We start from the raw sequence: 16,264 nt of genomic DNA on the forward strand, positions 1-16,264 counted from the left end.
TTTAAATGCTATGTTGAAAACCAAAATTGAAATTAGGAACTGTAGACCACAAAATGCTGCCCGAAAAAGTATAAAATATTGACTTCTTTTCAAATTTTTGTTAATGATTTTTCGCACTTTTAAAGAACATTTAAAAAATGCACAAATTAATATAGAAACATTTCTATTTTAACAAGTTTTCTTTGGCCAAATTTAGTGATGCTGTCTCCTGCACATTCAGTTGAGAACTAGAGCCGTCTTTGGAACAATTTCAAGACTTGATACAAATATTATTTAAAAAAATAGACATTGCAGAATCCGGGAAATCTATCATGAAATTATATATTGGGTTATAAGGGTTTTGTCACAACTTTGTGTGCTATATCGGTACGTTATTGGAGAGGACCCATGCATGGGCGCTCAATTCACATACAGTAGGCTAAACATACCTTCTACATCTTGACATATATTTTGCTCTGTTCACTGATAGTGGCATCCGCATATGCCGCGTTTAGGCTACAGGGCTCTAGACTCATCTTGCCCACTGGTTGCTGTTTTTTGACTTTCTCAGTTGATCACAGGAGCACATCATTTGGTCATTTTTTTTTGGCTTCAACATTGCATTAATCAATGCATGCTGATGCATACACCTGTCTTCTTACGATGCACTTATGGCTTTACGATTACTCCAGAGCACTCGTAGATCTACGATGATTTTCAAGTGCTGCTTAAGTTACGATGCTTTTAGGAAACAGACCTTAATATTAAGATCAGTTGTGTACGATCGTTTTTTACGAACTTCTTAGGTTTACCGAAGCTTTTGGGAAATGCAGCCCTGTCTTTTTCATCAATATTATTTGTGTTTTAAATTTTGTGAATGGGAATTCCTCTTTTGTTGTGTTATAAGCCGGACTTTGGACACTTTTCACTTCGAATTTGTGTTCTTGGTGTCACGTTTTACAAGAAAAGATAAGTGCCTGTTTTGCTTCTATACACTTTTCAATTTTTAAGACTAAAACAAAAGTTTGATTCATTGTTATACTTAAAAAGGCACAACAACAACAAACAATGACAAACTAGATAACGTTTATTAACAAAACTAATAAGATGAGGCATGACTCCACATGCTGTTATATATATGTACACAAACTAATAAATTACAGAATGTTTAGCAAACAGTGAGGAATCAAATAAATAAATAAAAGAAAATAAAGAAAGCCTCCATGGCATAACGTGAGGTAAACAGCAGATGAAGATGATGAGCTTTTTGAAAACAAAAAGAAAAGTGAAACTAAAGTGGCTGTCGGTGACAGGACTTGCAAGGATTTTTTTTTTTTCACAAGAATACATGTTCACCTTCTCTGGTTTATGAAGTGGTCTTTTATTTTATTTTAGTGTGAAATACAAATCCGCCATATTCCATTATTTCCTCAATATTTGCATAGTTTTTGCAGAGCACTGCGCACACCTTCGCGCTCATGCTGACAAGGCAAATATAAAATAGGTTTTGAAAGCACCTCTCTTTACAAGATCAGTGATATCTGACTCCTGTTACAGTGTGAAGCAGATGCTTTGGATCAGGGCAGACCATGCACTCACACAAAAGCGACCACGTCAAATCTGAACTCGCACATTCTTACAAAATTGTGAAAAAATGCGACCATTTTGGTTGCAGTCTACATGCAGATGTTTGCAGTGTGCAGCTGTCACTGGTCCAACAGCACAATATGAAAAAAACTAAATTTACTGAAATTCTGAATTAATTGGCCAAGAAAGCGTGGCTCTGCGCTCCCTATAATAATTATAAAGCTGTCATTAATTTCAGTTTATCTCGATCTCACAAAAATCAGTTATAATCAATGAGGCTTTACCGGGGTTTTTTCATTTTTCGTGTTTCTTTTTTTAATAAAAAAACGAATTATACGAAGGTACACGGTCCGTGTATCTCTTTTTCGTTTTTTTAATTTTTTGCAAAAAACGAAAAACAGAATTCGGCTTAATTTTTAGTTTTTCGTTCAGGGTTAGAAAAAATGAAATAAAACAGCTTGAATATTCGATTTCTACACGTGGGCTGGGAATTAAAACTCCCCTTTCTGCTGATTGGTCAGCCAAAAAAAAGATCAAACCATGCTGTCGTCAGTCCTTCTGCAGTTCCGCGCGGCAGAATACTAGTCCTCTGCTGCAGCAGCAGTTGTACAGATTCTTAAACTTTTTTATTGCAACTACATTTAATCTTTTTCTCATCAAACAACCAGACAAATGAATGGCTCGACACGTAGCCGAGCCTTAAGTAGGCCTACTACTTATGGGGTCGCTATCCGTTTGTTAAGTGCTGAAATGTCACCTTAGAATGGTTCGTAACTGTAGTACACGCTCTAATTATAATTATTAATTTTTAATTCTAATTTTATTTTTATTTTATTTCGAACAGGTTGAATATATGTAAAACAAAGGGGAAAAAAATTGTATTTGTTGATTTGTTTTTGTTATGTTTTTTGTTTTTGTTTATTACTCATTTGTATATTTGTTATGTGTTTTTTCCTTTTGTATTTTTAATAGTTCGAAATAGAAATGAATAAATGAATGAATGATTTTTTTATTATATTATATTATATTATATTGCATTATACGTATAATATTGTACTTTACATATAATAATATATAATAATTATTATATTATATATAGGCCTATATTTATTATATATATATATATATATATATAACGTATCAGCAAGTCATTGACAGATTATCTTAACTTAATATAAAGTTAATATAAAGTTAAAGGTGTAATCTGCCGATTGTTCTGCAGGTGACCGCATAAATCTGTTTTCTTACGATGCACTTAGGGCTTTACGATTACTCCAGAGCGCTCGTACACTGAAAAAAATTAATCATTGAATTTACTTAATTTTTTTATGGTAAGTGGTTGCAATCAATTTATTTTAGCTATATTTAAATAATCTAATTTAGTTGATTAACTTTCAGCTAAATTTGTTTAATTAAATGTAGCTAAAATAAATTGATTGCAACCACTTACCATAAAAAAAATTAAGTAAATTCAATGATTCATTTTTTTCAGTGTAGATCTACGATGATTTTCAAGTGCTACTTAAGTTACGATGCTTTTGGGAAACAGACCGTAATATTAAGATCAATCGTACTATCGTTTTTGATGCTTTTGGGAAACAGACCGTAATATTAAGATCTTCTGTGGCAGAGCCTAGGGCTTTCTTCTGTGAAGATATAAATTCTATGCTTTTGCATCAGCTGGGCATGCCAGGGCAGGCTATATCCTACCCTGGTCCCCCAGTAAGTTTGTTTGTTTTATTAAGTAATTAATTATTATTATTATAAATATTATTAATTATTTCAAAATAAATATTTGAAACACTAATACAAAAAGGAAAGAATAATGCTTTGACTTGGGTATATTCAGAGCTGGGTATTACTTACAAATTGTAATCTAGAGTTTAATGAAAGGCTGAAAAGTAATTAAATCATAAAAATGTAAAATTAAAATAAATCATACACTTACTAAAAAAGATGAAAATATTTTATGTTTACCTTCATTTGTTTGTATGCCAAATGACCATTCACATCTATGTCAGAGGGTACTTAAAGGATCACTGATTATGATTTCACTTTTTTTAACTTTAGTGTGTAATGTTGCTGTTTGAGCATAAAAAAACATCTGCAAAGTTACGATGCTCAAAGTTTTAACGCAAGGGAGATATTGTCTTTTACAGAATTGCTGATTGACCACCCCTTTAAAGTAAATATGTTAGGTGAAAGAGGTTCAGAGGACAAAGAGTTTGAGAATGTCTGCAAATAAGAAATAATGAAATTTGTGCATTTTAATGAGTTTGAAAGACAAAAGCCTTTCAATAATACATAATAATACATGGTTAACCTACTGAGTGATAATTTAAATAAAAAATAATGCGTTCATCAGTAGTTGATGCAATGTTGAAAACACTTCTTAAACCTGAAATTATTTTTGTAAACCCATTGGTCAAATGCTGGTATAGCCACCGGATTAATGACTGATAACTGTGTGAATGTCCACAAACTGGAAGACTTTCTGAGTGAATATAAGCGGTAGACTATTTTAGAAAGGAACATAAAATAAAAAAAAAAAAAAAAAAAAAGAGGAATTTATTTATATGAATCATTTATTTCTATTGTGAGAATAATAGGTAATCTATAAAAAAGTAACTGTAGTCTGATTTAGTCTGACACTTGTGCACTCGCACACAGGAATGTAACACAAGATTTACATAAATGTAATTAATTGCCATTTGGTTTGTTTTCTCACCAAACCTTACTGATTATACCTTCAGGAACGTTTGGAATATAGCATACGCCACGAGATGCATATTATTTTATGACAGATTTTGCATCCGCTTAAAGAATGAAAAGTGAAAGTCACCGTTTCTCTGCCATTAAATGGGTAAGTGCGAGCAGGACATTTTTTGTGTGTGTGTTTCCGGAAAAAAGAAGGTAGACCTAATAAGCCTTTAGAACAACATCTGACTAGTTACCCTGTTTTAAATAAAACAGAAAAACGCGCGACTACTGTCAAGCACAGACCAGTATTGAAGTGCACAGGAAATATGCAGCAATCTAAACAGTTTTATTTAATTAATATTGAGAATTAGTTGATGTTCACGACTGGATTTGTTCCTCAAGAGGGGGAAATAATTTAATAAGTTGTCATTTATAGTCATATGGTAAAATGCATATTTTTATTTGTGTACATTCAAAATGACTACAAAATGTCGTCCCGTTGAAAAATAAAGAAAACAACAGAATGCACTGCTTTAGCGCCAAAACATGAACCAATACACAGCTAGTAGGCTGCTTGATGCGCCCTATTTTTAAAAGTCTACATTAAGGTTATTTGATGTTAAATGCATTATTAGAATAAATTTTTTATTCTAATAAAAAGTCATTTTAGAATAAATCACAGTATATATCATGATAAAAAGTGACTTTACAGTTTGGAAAATATGGTAGAGCTATGAAATCCCCCCCAGCAGCAGCAGAGGACTAGTATTCTGCCGCGAGGAAACTGCAGAAGAACTGATGACAGTTTGATCTTTTTTTTTTTCTTTTTTTTTTTGTCTGACCAATCAGCAGAAAGGGGCGGTTAAGTCCCGCCCACGTGTAGAAATCGAATATTCAAGCTGTTTATTCATTTTTCTACACCTGAAAGAAAAACTACAAATTAAGCCAAATTCTTGTTTTTCGTTTTTTGCAAAAAATTTAAAAACGAAAAAGGAGCCGTTTCTCATTTTTCTACTTTCAATATTAAACAAAAAATCCAATGACCAAAAGATACACGGACCGTAACCACACTAAGTTCATCTGCCTTGTTTTTTAATTTAATATTAAATTCTGAAAAATTTAAGAAATGGCACATTTTTGTTTTTCATTTGTTCAAACAAAATGAAAAATCAAGAATTCTGCTTATTTGAAAGAGAATAAACAACTTGAATATTCGATCTCTACCATGTGGGCGGGAATGAAACACCCCTCTCCGCTGATTGGTCAATCAAACATTACAACATAATAATAGTCCTAAGAAAACATAATAAGAGTCCTTTGCGTTTCAGATTCTTAATGTGTTTATTTCTACTATATTTTATCTCTTCATCAAACAGTCAGATTAACGAATGGCTTGAAACAAACCGTACTGAGGCAGAGCCTAGACAGAGCTTTCTTTTGTGTAGGCAGAAATTCTGCAACCTACCAGTGAAATATTAGTTTATCTCATAAATATTAATTTACTTCACACCTGCACTCACATCTACCTACTAGCCTACATCTTTGGCACACCGCCTGTTTTTATTATAACCACCTATTAAAATCTTAGTGGCAAATCTGCGAGACGCACTGCAGCGCGGGGGGAACGTATTGTAGACCAAGCGCAGACCACTATTAATTTATGAACATAGGTAGTTTTAGACAATAAGCTGAGTTTATTTAATTAACATTGAGTATTGGCCAGCTTACTGATGGCATACAAAATTTTTTTTTTTTCTGCTAACTAAACCAAAGTCACAGAACCGTTGTGTGACAGACTCGCAGTAGGCACAAAGAGTGGTGTATCATTCCTGAATGAATCAGAGTTTTTGAAAGACCCATCATTATAGACAACAATTCAATGACCAATTATTATAAACAGCCACTTGATTTTATTATTATTATATTTTATTATTATAATTTAATGAATGAAGCATTTTGAACCAATAGATTGAATGAAAGTCTCCTTTATTATCACAATGAAATACCGCCACCTAGTGGCAATATTACTTTCATAATTCAAGTATCATTTCACTTTGTTCATATTTCTGTATTAAAATATTGTATAAAGTTAATCTTATTTCATTATACATTTGTAATGGCTATGTAAATGAACGTATACAGCCGTCTGATGAGCATTAAACTGTAAATACATCTAAAAGCATATTCAGACGCAGGTTCTATATCTCTGAATACTGATTTATTTGGTAACAGCCTATTGTCATAATTATTCTAATTTGTTTGATGTAAGAATTTAACATTAAAGATGACATACGAAAGGTAAAAGGTAAAAAAAACGAAAATCAGCTGCCCCTTATAAAAAAGTTAATTTCTGACACTGATCTCTGGTTTATTGTTATTTCAGGGTTTGGATATGTTCTTATAACTCAAACAAGTTCACCTTCAAATCATGACGTCATATTCACATTTCACTGAAGTCAATCACTCAAACAAGCACTCTGACGAACAAATAGTCCCATGCCAGTGGGATAAATAAAAAAAATAAAAAATAGATGTGCTGTAAATTACACTGTAAAAATACTTGTAAAGTATTTTTTTTCATATCTGTCATATTAAAGTTCCTCCATAGCCCAAAACGCAGCATATTGTCTAAAACAAAAGTTATGACTACATGTTCACATAAACTGATAGTGGTCTGCGCTTCGCTACCCCCCCTAGAACCCCGCGCTACAGTGTGTCACGCAGCTTTGCCACACAGATTTTGATAGAAGGATGCTATCATAAAACAGGCGGTGTGCCAAAGGATCAAAAGGCTCTGCCTCGGTATGGTTTGTGTCAAGCCATTCGTTAATCTGGCTGTTTGATGAAGAGAAAGAGATCAAATGTAGTAGAAATAAACACATTAAGAATCTGTAGAAGCTGAGGACTATTACTAAGGTTTTTTTTTTATTTTTAGGATTATTATGTTGTAATGTTTGGTTGACCAATCAGCGAAGAGGGATGTTTCATTCCCGCCCACATGTAGAGATCAACTATGCAAGTTTTTTATTCATATTCTGTCCCAAAACGAAAAATGAAGCCGAATTCTTGATTTTTTCGTTTGGTTTGAACAAATGAAAAATGTGTCGTTTTTTCATTATTCAGATTTCAATATTAAATTAAAAAATGAATTATACGAAGGTACACGGACCGTGTCTCTGACATAGTGATAACACTCTTTGCCTTCACTAGTGCAGCTCAACCATCACAAATCCCGGAAGATATGCGTTGTAGTCCAAACGAGTCGTTTGTTGTAGTTTTTGAAAAGTGATTTCTGTTAAATAAAATATCTCGTTTTGAAGTGGACTTTGAGCTTTGCAGATCTTTTTTATTCTCAAACAGCAACATTAACAGACTAACTAAAGCTGAAAATGTGAAAAAGTATAATAGCACCCCTTTAAATAGCAGTTCAGAGAGTCAACAGACACACAACAGAATTTGTAGCAAAAATAATGTGAAAAATATAAATGATCTGAAATCCTTATGTACTTCGTGTAGGTTTTTGAAAAGTCCTGCTGCAGAGGAAGCGTGTGAGTATCTCACTGGAGTTCTGGGTAAAAGTCCATTATTACTGAAAGAACTGGATCTGAGTGAAGATAAATTAGGAGATCTGGATGGAGAGAAACTCTCTGCTCTTTTGATGGACTCTCACAGCAAACTGGAGAAAATAATGTGAGTGAAGATGATTTATACACTGAAACCTCTTTGATTATTCATTATTAAAGACTGTCAGTCACATGTGTGATCAGATATGAAGAGCTGTTGATCTGATGTGTGTTGAATATGTGCTGAATAATAATAATCAAGCATGGTGTTAGTTCAGACAGACCACGTCAGTCAAGCTCACACCAATCCAGTCTTGACACTTATCACAGCGCTTCATTTAATTCTATTCTTTCAGCATCTCTTCTATCGCATCGCTGCTCACAATCAAACTCCCTCCTTCAACCCCAACACTAACAGTATGCAATATAACTGTAATAAATACACTTGAGGAAAGTGGTCCTGACTGAAATGCTGTTTTTGTGTTCAGACTGAATAACTGTGAGCTGACAGAGAAAAGCTGTTCAGTTCTAGCTACTGTTCTCTCCTCCAAAACCATCCTGAAAGAGATGAACCTGAACAACAGTCGTCTGCTGGACTCAGGAGTCCAAGAGATCTGTGAGGGACTGAAGAACCCTGTGTGTGAGCTGAAGATACTGAAGTGAGTACATTTCACCAGCAGCTGCACTCAACACCACAGCTATACCTGGAATATTATTACTTTATCTGTTCACCTCCAGTAGTAAAAATAATTGAACAATACCATAATAATAATAATAACGTATTGTTTTTGTTATAGACAGTGGTTTTCATTCACTGACCTTGTGTAGACAAACAAAAGTCGTTATTATCTTCACAACAATAATAAAATAGCTATAACGTGTTCGCAATTATATTTTTTCCTAGGTTATGGATGAATTATACACAACCAAAGTAGGGTTAAAAATTAACGAGGGCTTTGGGCAAAAATGTCATACCAATTTCACAGTAAGGGGGTAAAATATTTAATTTAGACCTGCTGATGTTATATCAGATTTTATTTTTATGCTTGTTTCCTAAAAAGCATGTAGCATTTTAACCAATCACACACATTTCTGTTGAGCATATGAATGTAGTGGAGAATCCAGAAGTGTTTAGATTAGGCAGCGCTGGAAATACCAGAGTTTTTGTTCAGTGCATGACACACACTCACTGACTCATCAAACCAAAGAAACAAAAAAAAGTGCTGATACGATGCAAACAAGATTCTTTTTGCAGTCCAGACAGCTTCATTGATTAGAATGGTTTTTGCAAGAGGACATAACTCACACTAGTCACTGATGACAAAAAAGTGTTTGTTTTTTTTCATGCTACTAAAATAACTAATTAATTGATCTTGATTTTAGAATATGATTGTGCAGTGGATGAATGGATGAATTTGAACCAAATTGTTGCTTTCAATTCATGTTGTTATTTTTTGTAGACTTTCAGACTGCAGTATCAGTGAAGAAGGTTATAAAGCTCTGTCTTCAGCTCTGAGATCAAACCCTTCACACCTGATAGAGCTGGATCTCACAGGAAATGATCCTGGACCATCAGGAGTGAAGCAGCTCAGTGATTTACTACAGGATGGACTCTGTTCATTAAAGACCATCAGGTGAAAAAAAAAAAAACTTAAAACATTTAAATAATCATCTGAATGAAAATAGATAGTAGGGTCAAATGCACCATTGTTGAATAGGACTGACGTGAAATGGAATTAAAGGGGTCCTATTATACACTTTTACAAAGTCTTGATTTTTTTGGGGGGTGTACTAGAACAGGCTCAAAGGTTGTTCAAAAAACACATTTTTCACTTATTTTACATTATTACAACACCTCTCTCCCCAGTCTGACATGAATGCTTGAATAGTTCCTGTATCAAATGAAGGTTGTGATGTGTCGTTCTTGAACGATTCATTCATTTTGAACAAATCTTTAATGTGACTCAGGAAGAACGAGTCGTCTCGTCGCGCATGAGCAAAATTCTATAGTTCTATAGTTCTGTACTGGAATTAGTGTAGTTCACCTGTTTCAGTCAATGCAGTCTGAGGCGGAAAGAGAATTGATTCGTTCATTTCATGAGTCTTTCGGGTTTTCGAGTCATTCCTTTATAACGTGACAGACCCATAAGCATAACCAATGCAGTCTGAGCCAGAAAGAGAATTGATTAGTTTTTTTTTTTTTTTTTTTTTTTTTTTTTTTTTATTAATGCCAAGGTAGCAAAGATAAAAGTACAGAGAAAGTCAATATTGCACACAAATAAGTGGCATTACATGCAAAGCACCATTTACAAACTTATGTAAACATAAAAATAAATAATACTAAATGAAAGTTTTAACAAAATAAATTAAAAAGATTAAATTAACTGTTTTAACAGCCTTAAGATTTTTGGAAGATGAAATAGTTTGGATATACTGTTGAGCCTCTTTTTTTAAAAACAATATATAAAGGATTTTGATGAGTGAATTTACTGCAGTGAATATGAAATTTTGCAAGAAATAATAATAGGTTAATAATAAAATATTCATTAATTTTGTATTTTTGAATATTAAAGAAGTCAAACAGTACATCCTTAAAAAGCAGAGAGAAACCCTGGAGCACACTGCGATGGATAACATTAGAGAATTCAGTCCAAAATAGCTGTGTATGAGGACAATCCCAAACGATATGTATATCAGTTTCATTAGGGTCACCACAAAAAGAACAGCTTGTATCTATGTCTGATTTAAACCTTTTCAAAACACTTTAGCTGGGTAAAATCTGTTTAACAATTTGAATGAGATTTCTATAAACTTGTTAGTTATAATGTATTTCGAAGACAGAGTCCATACTTTTTTCCAATCAATATGATCCACCACATTCCTCCAATAAGATATCACATATGGAGTTGTTACAAGCTCCTTTTGAAAAAGCGGTCTAATCTTATAGTTATGTGATGAAGGATGTGACAAAAAGCATAGTTTTCCTACTGGGATTTCAAATGGGTCTAAAGATAAAGATAAAGTGCTGGATGATCTAATGAGTCCCTTAAAAGTATAACAGCTCCTTTAGGAATAGCGTCCATGACAATGGAGAATTCTTTGGGAGTTACTGGAAAATTACATTTACATAAGAATTTTTCGTAATTTAAAAGAAGATCTTCCGAGTTAAATAACTGGGAAACAACCAAAAACATTTTCTCAAACCAGTTATTAAAAAACAAAGATTGTCTCTTATATAAAATGTCTTAATTGTTCCAAATGAAGTATCGGTGCGGGGTGCTTAAATTAATGACCATGCAAGTAATGCCTGTTTATGAAATTTAGATAAATTGTAAGGGATTCTAGCACATGCAAGTAATACCTGTTTATGAAATTTAGATAAATTGTAAGGGATTCTAGCACTGAGTTTGGATTACACAAAAACTGTCTATTGATAACACAAAAACTGTCTAATCGAATTAATTTTGAAAGTGTTGTTCAAAGAAGAGAAATCAAGGAAATTAAACCCAGGATAATAATAAAACTGTCTAATCCAATTAATGTTGAAAGTGTTGTTCAAAGAAGAGAAATCAAGGAAATCCATCATGACAGAAATTCATACATTTATAAACTGTAAGAAGTAAAAAGATACAATTTGAGACCAGAAATGCAGCAACTGTAAGAGTAAATAATAATTATAATAATGATGATGATGATGATGATAATGACTATGCACCTGTTTGTGAGGAAGCTTGTAAATTAATTTCTGTATCCAATGCTGTCACGTGACAAAAGAACGAATGATAGGTTAAAGCCTTTTATACAGTCTTTTTATTATTATTATTATTATTATTATTATTATTATTAAACAATACAAACATTAAAACATTAAGGCAGTACATTTAATATCATAAAGTCAAAAAAATAAATGAATAATAGTAATAATATACACACAGATTTGTTGCCAGGGTAACTCCAGTCTATGGTCAAAGCGTATGGGTCTGTCACGTGATTAAGGAACGACTCAAACCCGAAAGACTCGAGAGATGAACGAATTAATTCTCTCTCCGGCTCAGACTGCAGTGGTTAACTCAAACTCGAAGACTTGTCAGGTGATGGGTGAGGTGATATAATCATAGGATTTTTTCCCAGGTAAACAATGAATTAATCTTTTCTGTTTATTATAGCATTATAGTTTTGTATCATTTGTAGTGTGATCAACGTTTGCATAAGTACTAGTAGTACTAGTAGACGTTAGGGAAGTAACACGTAACATTTTAATTATATTTCATAAAATTAACGAAATGACTCGAAAAAAGATTCGTTCATTTTGCTGAACGAGACTCAAAAGTCCGAGTACATAAAATGATCCGAACTTCCCATCACTTCATGAAGGCCCGCCCTTCTGAAATATGAAATGTGCTGTGATTGGTTAGCTGGGCCAGTGTGTGTTGTGATTGGCTCTTCTCGGTGCCTGGTCAGGAAATGTCACGCCCCTTACCTGCCTGTGAGCTTCAGTGTAAATATTGTGTCAAAATCAAATAAATTTGAGCGTGATTTAAACCCGAATGATTGTAATCACTCTAAGTTTGTCTGCCTTGTTTTTAAATTTAAAATTACATTCTAAAAAATTAAAAAAAAAAAAAACGCCACGTTTTTCATTTGTTCAAACTAAATGAAAAATCAAGAATTCTGCTTAATTTTTTGTTTTTATGTTCAGGGACAGAAAATGAATAAACAACTCGAATATTCGATCTCTACATGTGGGTGGGAATGAAACACCCCGCTCCGCTGATTGGTCAACCAAACATTACAACATAATAATAGTCCTAAGAAAACATAATAAGAGTTCTTTGCGTTTACAGATTCTTAATGTGTTTATTTCTACTATATTTTATCTCTTCATCAAACAGCCAGATTAACGAATGGCTTGAAACAAACCGTACTGAGACAGAGCCTAGACAGAGCTTTCTTTTGTGTAGGCAGAAATTCTGCAACCTACCAGTGAAATATTAGTTGATCTCATAAATATTAATTTACTTCACACCTGCACTCACATGTACCTACTAGCCTACATCTTTGGCATACCGCCTGTTTTATTATAACCACCTATTAAAATCTTAGTGGCAAATCTGAGACGCACTGCAGCGCGGGGAGAACGTATTGTAGACAAGCGCAGACCACTATTAATTTATGAACATAGGTAGTTTTAGACAATAAACTGAGTTTATTTAATTAACATTGAGTATTGGCCAGCTTACTGATGGCATACAAAATTGTTATTTTCTCTGCTAACTAAACCAAAGTCACAGAACCGTTGTGTGATAGACTCGCAGTAGGCACAAAGAGTGGTGTATCATTCCTGAATGAATCAGAGTTTTTGAAAGATCCATTATTATAGACAACAATTCAATGACCAATTATTATAAACAGCCACTTGATTTTATTATTATTATATTTCATTATTATAATTTAATGAATGAAGCATTTTGAACCAATAGATTGAATGAAAGGCTCCTTTATTATCACAATGAAATACCGCCACCTAGTGGCAATATTACTTCCATAATTCAAGTATCATTTCACTTTGTTCATATTTCTGTATTAAAAATATTGTATAAAGTTAATCTTATTTGATTATACATTTGTAATTGCTATGTAAATGTACGTATACAGCCGTCTGATGAGCATTAAACTGTAAATACATCTAAAAGCATCTTCAGACGCGGGTTCTATATCTCTGAATACTGATTTATTTGGTAACAGCCTATTGTCATAATAATTCTAATTTGTTTGATGTAAGAATTTAACATTAAAGATGACATACAAAAGGTAAAAGGTAAAAAAAAAAATCTGAAAATCAGCTGCCCCTTATAAAAAAGTTAATTTCTGACACTGATCTCTGGTTTATTGTTATTTCAGGGTTTGGATATGTTCTTATAACTCAAACGAGTTCCCCTTCAAATCATGACGTCATATTCACATTTCACTGAAGTCAATCACTGTAACAAGCACTCTGACGAGCAAATAGTCCCATGCCAGTGGGATAACAACATACGATTTCTTAAATTTGTATAAAGTGCTAAATAAAAAAAATAATGGATGTGCTGTAAATTACACAAAGTTTTTTTTTTTTTATATCTGTCATATTATTTAAGTTCCTCCATAGTCCAAAACACAGCGTATTGTCTAAAACAAAATTTATGACTACATGTTCACATAAACTGATAGTTGTCTGCGCTTCGCTACCCCGCGCTACAGTGTGTCACGCAGCTTTGTCACACAGATTTTGATAGAAGGATACTATAATAAAACAGGCGGTGTGCCAAAGGACCAAAAGGCTTTGCCTCGGTATGATTTGTGTCAAGCCATTCGTTAATCTGGCTGTTTGATGAAGAGAAAGAGATCAAATGTAGTAGAAATAAACACGTTAAGAATCTATAGAAGCGGCGGACTATTATGTTTGATGGAGAGAGATAGATTGTATTTGGTATATGTTGTAATGTTTGGTTGACCAATCAGCGAAGAGGGGATGTTTCATTCCCGCCCACATGTAGAGATCAACTATGCAAGTTTTTTATTCATATTCTGTCCCAAAACGAAAAATGAAGCCGAATTCTTGATTTTTCGTTTGGTTTGAACAAATGAAAAATGTGTCGTTTTTTCATTATTCAGATTTCAATATTAAATTAAAAAAACGAATTATACGAAGGTACACGGACTTCAGATTTCAATATTAAATTTAAAAAACTAATTATACGAAGGTACACGGAGCAGCTCAACCATCACAAATCCCAGAAGATATGCGTTGTAGTCCAAACGAGTCGTTTGTTGTAGTTTTTGAAAAGTGATTTCTGGTAAATAAAATATATCCTTTTGAAGTGGACTTTGAGCTTTGCGGATCTTTTTTATTCTCAAACAGCAACATTACAGACTAACTAAAGTTGAAAATGTGAAAAAGCATAATAGCACCCCTTTAAATAGCAGTTCAGAGAAATTCAACAGACACAACAACAGAATTTGTAGCAAAAATAATGGAAAAATATAAATGATCTGAAATCCTTATGTGCTTCGTGTAGGTTTTTGAAAAGTCCTGCTGCAGAGGAAGCGTGTGAGTATCTCACTGGAGTTCTGGGTAAAAGTCCATTATTACTGAAAGAACTGGATCTGAGTGGAGATAAATTAGGAGATCTGGATGGAGAGAAACTCTCTGCTCTTTTGATGGACTCTCACAGCAAACTGGAGAAAATAATGTGAGTGAACATGATTTATACACTGAAACCTCTTTGATTATTCATTATTAAAGACTGTCAGTCACATGTGTGATCAGATATGAAGAGCTGTTGATCTGATGTGTGTTGAATATGTGCTGAATAATAATAATCAAGCATGGTGTTAGTTCAGACAGACCACGTCAGTCAAGCTCACACCAATCCAGTCTTGACACTTATCACAGCGCTTCATTTAATTCTATTCTTTCAGCATCTCTTCTATTGCATCGCTGCTCACAATCAAACTCCCTCCTTCAACCCCAACACTAACAGTATGCAATATAACTGTAATAAATACACTTGAGGAAAGTGGTCCTGACTGAAATGCTGTTTTTGTGTTCAGACTGAATAACTGTGAGCTGACAGAGAAAAGCTGTTCAGTTCTAGCTACTGTTCTCTCCTTCAAAACCATCCTGAAAGAGATGAACCTGAACAACAGTCGTCTGCTGGACTCAGGAGTCCAAGAGATCTGTGAGGGACTGAAGAACCCTGTGTGTGAGCTGAAGATACTGAAGTGAGTACATTTCACCAGCAGCTGCACTCAACACCACAGCTATACCTGGAATATTATTACTTTATCTGTTCACCTCCAGTAGTAAAAAATAATTGAACAATACCATAATACTAATAATAACATATTGTTTTTGTTGTAGACAGTGGGTTTTCATTCACTAAAACTTGTGTAGACAAACACAGAAGTCATTATTGATCTTCACAACAATAATAAAATAGCTATAACATGTGTTCACAATTATATTTTTTCCTAGGTTATGGATGAATTATACACAACCAAAGTAGGGTTAAAAATTAACGAGCGTTTGGCATACCATACCAATGGCATACCAAATTCACAGTAAGGGGGCAAAATATTTAATTTAGACCTGCTGATCTCATATCAAATTAAGTTTTTATGCGTGTTTCCTAAAAAGCATGTAGCATTTTAACCAATCACACACATTTCTGTTGAGCATATGAATGTAGTGGAGAATCCAGAAGTGTTTAGATTAGGCAGCGCTGGAAATACCAGAGTTTTGTTCAGTGCATGACACACACTCACTGACTCATCAAACCAAAGAAACAAAAAAAAAAAGTGCTGATACCATGCAAACAAGATTCTTTTTGCAGTCTAGACAGCTTCATTGATTAGAATGGTTTTTGCAAGAGGACATAACTCACACTAGTCAC

This window comes from Cyprinus carpio, chromosome B22, assembly GCF_018340385.1.
Source record: "Cyprinus carpio isolate SPL01 chromosome B22, ASM1834038v1, whole genome shotgun sequence".
In the NCBI taxonomy this organism is placed as follows: domain Eukaryota; kingdom Metazoa; phylum Chordata; class Actinopteri; order Cypriniformes; family Cyprinidae; genus Cyprinus; species Cyprinus carpio.